We start from the raw sequence: 6,796 nt of genomic DNA, 5'->3' as shown, positions 1-6,796 counted from the left end.
ATTCTTCCTAATTAATCCTCCTACCTGAGCCTCCAAACCTTCGTGGTTCCCCTTGCTTCTGAAGGCCTTTTCGTGCCTGGCCCCATTGTTTTCCTCCAGGAGCACAACTGGCTACCCTTACTCACCTCCAAACCTTTGTCCTCATTATTTCCCATGTCTGACACTGAGACAAACTTGTAGGCCAGCCCTGACCATCAGAGGAGGCGATCTTTCTATAACTGCTCAGGGTGTCTCAGATCTACCCAGCCTGCTCCATGCCACGTCGTCCAGGTCAGCACAGCCCTGCTTGCCTTCGCCCCTGCAGCAGTCTCCTGACTGGCCTCCACGCCGTGGGAGAAGTCCCAGCTCCCAGCTCCTGGCAGTGGAGACCCTTCCTAATCAGCCGTGCTCCAGCCTCATGGCTCCCCGACAACTCTCTCCCCACCCCCCTGCACCTGTTCGGTGTGACAAAGCTGCATAGGGTTCCCTGGTCTTCTCTCACTTCGGAACCTTCTTGTGTGTGGTTTCCTCTGCCTGGAATACCTTTCCCTCCCCTCTTGGCCTGGCTCACTCTTATCCTCCAGGAAACACAGTGTTGATCGGACCTCCTATAGGAAGACTTCTCGAATTTAGGACCCCTCCTCTTGGCTCCCAGAGGCCTTGCATCCCTGGCATTCTCCTGCTTCTCTCTCCAGATTGAAACTGGCTGACTTCTAGGCCATGATCTCATGAGGACAGAGCCCCACATTGGCCTGTCTCCCCCAGTTGGGCCAGGGCTGTGTGCCGAGGAGGTGCTCACGAAAGCCCAGAGGGAAGATGTAGGAAATGGTACAGTAACATTTATTAAGCTGCTATTCCATGCCAAGCCTTTTACGTGCAACACAACAGCCCCACCGCGAAGGCCTGCATGACCAAGGCTTTCTGACACCACCTGGCCACACCCAGCACCCGTGGGCTGCTTAATCTGTATAATGGGCATAATCCTGGATCCTATCTAACAGCCTTGTGAGAATAAAGGAAATAGTTCATGTCAAGTGATGAGCTCAGCCCCAGGTATTCAGTAAGCATTTAATATTCCTTTTACTGTTGGTTACAGGGGCTCTAAAGCCCGCCTCTGTGGCTTCAAATCTAGGCTCCTCCACTTCTGGCTCTGACTTTGGGCAAGTTATTTAACCTCTCTGGGCTTCAGTTTCCTCATTCTCTGTCTGTCTGTCTGTCTGTCTGAGAACTGTAGGGAGGATTAAATAAATGAATATGCGTACAGAGTTTGCACAGTGGTTGGAGCAGGAAAAGGGCTGAGCAAACACTGGGCGTTATTATTACTGTCTCAGGATTACCCTGAGGGCCTCAATTCTGATACTAATGAGGAGACTTTAGCTTCCGGGGAAGCTTCCAAAGTTGCTGATCTGAGTTGGGGCAGGAACGGGATGTCAGAACTTGTGAAAATTGACTTTCCACCCCCCGCATCTCCTGAAACCACTCCATCTATGCCTGACGGTCAGAGTCACCAGGAAGTTCTTCCTTGTACCTATCCTAAATCCTTCCTACGTTGATTTGTCTGGGTTCCCATCCAAGCCTGGAAAGATGAGGGTAGGAGCAGGATGAATCCTAGTAATTCCCAGCTCATCCCAGAATCCAGTGAGTGAGCGGCCCCAGGGGTGGCAGACAGCCACCTCAGCGCCCCCTGAAGGTCTCCCAGCCAGAGCCAAATGCAAAACCACTTTTGTCCCCTGCATTTCAGGCCTTGGGGACAGACTGGGGTGCGTGTGTGTCTGAAGATGGGAGGGGAAGAGGAAGAGGGTCTGAGCAGGAGGAAAGCTGGACCGGGATGGGCAGCCAGAGAGGGGAAGGGGTGTGGGAAACAGAGGGCGTGGGTCAGGGCCGCAGGGCTGGGAAAGGGAGCCTGGGGAGGCCTAAGAGCGGGGAGAGGGAGGCCTCATACCAGACACTGTCTAGACGCAGCAATTATTGTCAGCCGAACACCCAGGCTCTGCCGGCTCAGCTGAAAGGGAGCTTAACAAAGAGCTGAGAGAGGAAGAAAGCGGGGAGAAAAGCGCCCGCGGAGCCGGCTCCTCGCCTGTGGGGCTCTTTCTCTGCCCGGTGACCCCCCTTTGTGCTCCACAGAGATGCCCTATCAGGCCAGGGTCATGTGTGGGTTTGGGGGTGGGAGACTGGGGTGCCTTGCAGGGGATGCATTTGGTACTTGCGTTTCTTTACTTGGAGGATAGTGGCAGAAGGAACTGAACTCTCGAGGAGAGAGCAGGCCTGAGAACTGGAACCCCAGTTCCACCCACCTTCCTGCTGACAAGTGCTGAGCCAGTTATCAATTTCTCTGAGCCTTGGTTTTCTCGTCTGCAAAATAGGCACAATATCACCGCTTGGCCCATAGAGAGACGGTGGCAAGTCTACTGCTCTTCCACCCTGGAGGGCTGCAGCCCACACCCCTTATCCCAGTGGGGAAACTTTAGGGCACCCAGTGGCCTGGGCCAGGCCACTTCCCTTGCTAAGGGCCTTACCTCTATCATTTCTCTGCCTCTACCATTATGATCCCCCCACCCCCTGACACCGCCCTGGCCTCCTTCACCTCCCACATCATGACACACCAACTCCTGTCCTCTGTGCCTCCCCATTTTGCAGATGAAGAAACTGGGGCACACAGAGGCCAGAGCTCATAGCCAGTCAGCAATGGGTTTGGATTCAGGTTTATCCCTAAATCTTAACCATGACTTTATGATGTGTACTCACCCTGTGGGTGGGAGGGCGAATGGTAGATAGCAGGACTGATGGGAAAGCCACAGGCCCATGTGATCCAAGAGTCTGCAGGTAGAGTGAAAGCTGCCGGTAGCCGGGCCATTGCCCCAGCTGCTGTCTGGAACCAGGCCTCAGCGGAGCCAGTAGGTTCTGCTATTAAGGGCAGCTCTGGGCTAAGCAGACCTGACCTCCCATCCTGGGAGAGGATAGGCTGGGGCCCGAGAAGGAAGTGGGTAGGGGGACCCTGGGATGCTGCAAAAAGTCCTCCTCAATGCCCTGCAGTAGTCAGGGGTACAGACTTTGCCCTCCAGCTAATAACCCAGCACCTTCCACTGTGGCTCCTTGGGGAGGGGGTCAGATGCTGGTCCTGAGTTCCAGAATAATGGGGGAGGAGTGAAAGGGATGGTGCTGGGTTTCTAGAGAGGTGACTGGGGGAAGGGGGCAAGGGCCCTCCTCCATCCATCATGCCTTGATCTGGCCTGTCAGGCCATTCTGTGGTCCTACAGAGGTTGGATGTGTTCCCTGGGTCCTCAAGTAGAGGGCAGGACACTCGGTGCAAGGGACACGCACACACTCACTATCACACACTCACACCCGTCAGCTGGGCCCCTGACACACTCCAGGCATATATATGCCCCCTCCAGCCTTGGGGTATAGGCACTGGCTGCCTGAGACTCAGCCCCAGCTGGCCCTGCCACTCATTTGCTGAGCACCTTCACTGTCCAGCACTGGAAAGTCACCTTCTACTCCCCCACTTCTGACGCTCAGCCCTACAGGTGGAGTTCAGAACCCTCTGCCTGCAGTCAAGGCCCTCCATGACCAGACTCAGCCCCTCTTTCTAGAAGATTCCACAGTACCACATGTGGTTCCCTTTGCCCTTCTCCTCTCTGCCTTGCTCAAGCTGTTCTCTCAGCCTGTCCCCCTTCAACCTGCCCCCCCCCACCATGTCCCAACAAAAAGGCCTGACCTCCTACAACATGTTCCCCTTGGCTGCCCTCGGCCTCTGGGGACAGCACAAGCCTCCCGTTGGTCCTCCCTGACACCGCCCTGGCCTCCTTCACCTCCCACATCATGACACACCAACTCCTGTCCTCTGTGCCTCCCAAATCATCCAAGGCCAGCCTCCCCTGTCTCAGAGGCTACAGCCCTGGAACAGGCCGCCGTCACTCTCCCAGGACGTTGGTACCACTTCCCTGGGTCACTCTTGTCCTCTACAGCTGTCAGTGAGCTTTGCAGATCTGGTCTCCTCTCTTTGCTCTAAAACGCTTCCAAATCTTCCAGCGGCCTCCAGGACAAAGGCCACAGGGACCCTCTCTCAGCCTCTCAGTTCTGCTCCTCGGGATCCCATCCACGGCGTCCCTGTCCCTGTCCCGGCCCCCTCCAACAGTTACTCTTCATCTAGTTAGCCTCCCCCGGTCCCAGGCACTCTTCCTCAGGGAGCCTTTCTATGACCCCTGCAGAGGTCAGGCCCCTGGGACCAGCCCTCAAGCCCCCTGCAGTCCCCTCCCAGCATGCTGTCTGCTTGTCAGTGTTTAATGTATTATTCATGAGAGTTTGTGCAGCCTCTGCCTCTCCTGCAGGACTGAGAGCCCCATGTGGGCCCAGCTGTGTCTGTCTTGTTTGTCTCTGTGTCCCCAGCACCTTCCCTTAGGCCCCTTCTCTGGGTTTGCTTTTCAGCCTGGCTCCACCTCAGGGCAGGAGACAGGGAGCGCTAGGTCCCTTCTGCCTTCCCCTCTAGGAACCCCTCCCTGCAAAGGCCTTGGGGTTTTCAGGACTGTCTGCCTTGCTCCTCCCCCACTGGTCCCTACATGGGCAAGGACATGTTGGCTGGAGAGCATCCTAGAGCAGGGCTGCAGCTGCCTTGTGCCCGCCTCCAACTCTCCAAGCCCCGGGGCCTCGCACAGCCCTGGGGTGGTGGTGCCCAGCAGGGCGCTGCTCTCAGCCCAAGCCAAGGAAGGCCCGGTGGGCAGCCTGAGGTGGGTCCAGCAGGAGAGCCCCACAGAGCTGGGGACAGGGAGAGGAGTCAAAGGGGTGCAGGGAGGGGCTGAGGAAGGAGGCAGGGGCCCCTCCACATCCAGTCCCTTCCCAGAGACCCCTGCTAGCTGCCTTGCTCTACTCCAATTGGCCCTGCCTCTCCGTCCCCTCCCCTCCATTGTGCCTCAGCCTGCCCCTCTCCTCTCCTCCCTAGCTTCCCTCTCCCCTCTCCTGCGCTCTCCTTCCTTTTCCCTCCCCTCTCTCCATCCTCCTCCCCCATCTCTCCTTTCCTCCTCCCCCCCCTCCACCTCTCTGCTCTTCTTTCCTCCCTTCTCTCCTCATTTCTCTGAGTCCTTCTCCCTCGCCTCCTTCCTTTCTTCTTCCTAGGTTAAAAATAATCAACTTTCTGGGAAGCTGCAGCTCCTGCTGAGGCGCCCTCCCCACACTTGGGAGCCCCTGAGAATAGCTTTCTGCGGTTCTCAACTCGAACCCCTCCTCTCCCCTCCGCCCCCTCCCCGCGAGCTGACTAATCAGCCGGCCGCGGCAGCAGTGCCAGCTTGGCTGGAAAAGCATTAACCGCTTCGTGCCCAGACGGTGGGACCCGCGCGCGGCCCCTGCAGACCGGCCCAGAGGGGCCCAGGGCCCGGGCATCACTGGACGCTGCCAGGCTGCTTCCTGGCCCGAAGCTCTGACTTGCATATAGCAGATGCTCATTTAATATTGATGGTTGGATGAATTTTGACCTTTGACCACCAAACCAGCTGCTTGTGCAGCTAACTCGGGGTTAGGTGGCTGCGAAGAGACACCTGGGTGCGCGTTAAATGCGGACACCCAAGGGATAGGGAGGGGCTGACGGGTAGTGGCCTGGAGCGGGGCGTGACTGGGCCGGGAAGACTCCCTCCGCCTGGCCAGGAGGACCTCTTGCTCCCTGGCGTTAGGCACGGCCTGAGGGCCAGGTCTGCGCCCCTTAAGTGTAGGCCAGGGCAGGGAGAAGCCCCAAACTGTCATGGGGTCCAATAAATCCACTGCTGGTCTGGCCTTTTGTGATTATCCTCTCCCACCTTGCAAAAAGGGAAACTGAGGCCCAGAGGAGGCAAGACGTCTCCGGGTTCCTGCCGCAGACTTTGCTGGATTCAGGACTGCCGAGAACTTCAGCTCCCGCATGCGGGGTTCTGCGGGTGTAAGGCTGTGGCTCGGGGAGGGTATCAAGGTCAAAGGTGAGGGGTAGGTGGGGAAAGACAGAACCTGAAGGCTGCAGTGCCCCACCGGCTCCGCCCACTCCGCGCGGTTTCCGCATTACCTCATCGCAGCGCGCGCCTATTGGCTGGTTCACCCGGAGGCCGGCCCAATGCGGCGGAGCTGTTAACCCTTTCCACCCCGCGGGCTCAGCCCTGGCAGTGCCACCTGTCTCCGCGGCCACGCGGCCTTCAGGCGCCCAAAGGCCACGGAGACCAGGGAAGAGTAGCGGGGCGGCAGGCCCACGACTGGAGATCCCAACGGCTTGAGCACGGGTTGGACAGCCTGGCTTGGGCCTCTCCCCCCCTACAAGCTGTGTGACCTTGGGCAACTGATCTCACCTCGCTGAGCCTCCTCCCCTTGTTTGCTCAGCTGCGAAAAGAGTTGAATGATGTAACTCCTGCCCTCCCTAATTCCTTCCCCTAGCTCTTGCCAAGTATGGGCAGACATGGGCTCCCGTTCCACATTGCTTCTTCACTGCAAGAGGTACAGTTATGATTATGGGTTTTCAGAAGAGGAAACCGGCTCAAAGCAGTGAACCCGCCTCCCAAGGTCACACAGCAAGAAAGTCACAGAGCTGGACCCCAGCTCTTTGTGCATTCTGAGCCTGGACTCCTACCCAGCGAAAGATACTCTTTCTGCTGGGAGCTGCTACTTCTAGGAGCTCTTGGTCCTGCAGGAGGGACAAGACTCACATCTCCTGCCAGTCAGAACACCATGCGCCACTGTGACCAAATAACACCAGTGACAAGCTGGAGAGCCAGGGCCTCCAGGGAGGGAAGGCTTCCTGGAGGACGAGGGGTTGAAGTTGAACATTCAAAGGGGGAGGCAAGAGGACCTTCAGATAAAGACAGAG

General features: G+C 57.5%; 1 long non-coding RNA gene across 1 annotated transcript; it reads right to left on the bottom strand.

The window, feature by feature from the left end:
* Positions 1-1,756: 1,756 nt before the first annotated feature.
* Positions 1,757-6,290, bottom strand: LOC117031676 (uncharacterized). Its single transcript, XR_004424590.1, has 3 exons — positions 6,005-6,290; positions 2,725-2,796; positions 1,757-2,331 (listed from the first exon to the last, which is right to left on the bottom strand). It is a non-coding gene; the product is annotated as an uncharacterized LOC117031676 (long non-coding RNA).
* Positions 6,291-6,796: the final 506 nt, after the last annotated feature.

The sequence above is a fragment of the Rhinolophus ferrumequinum genome, chromosome 12 (genome assembly GCF_004115265.2).
Source record: "Rhinolophus ferrumequinum isolate MPI-CBG mRhiFer1 chromosome 12, mRhiFer1_v1.p, whole genome shotgun sequence".
Lineage (NCBI taxonomy): Eukaryota > Metazoa > Chordata > Mammalia > Chiroptera > Rhinolophidae > Rhinolophus > Rhinolophus ferrumequinum.
Note: the sequence above shows the minus strand (reverse complement) of the source record. Positions and strands in the feature narration are given on the sequence as shown.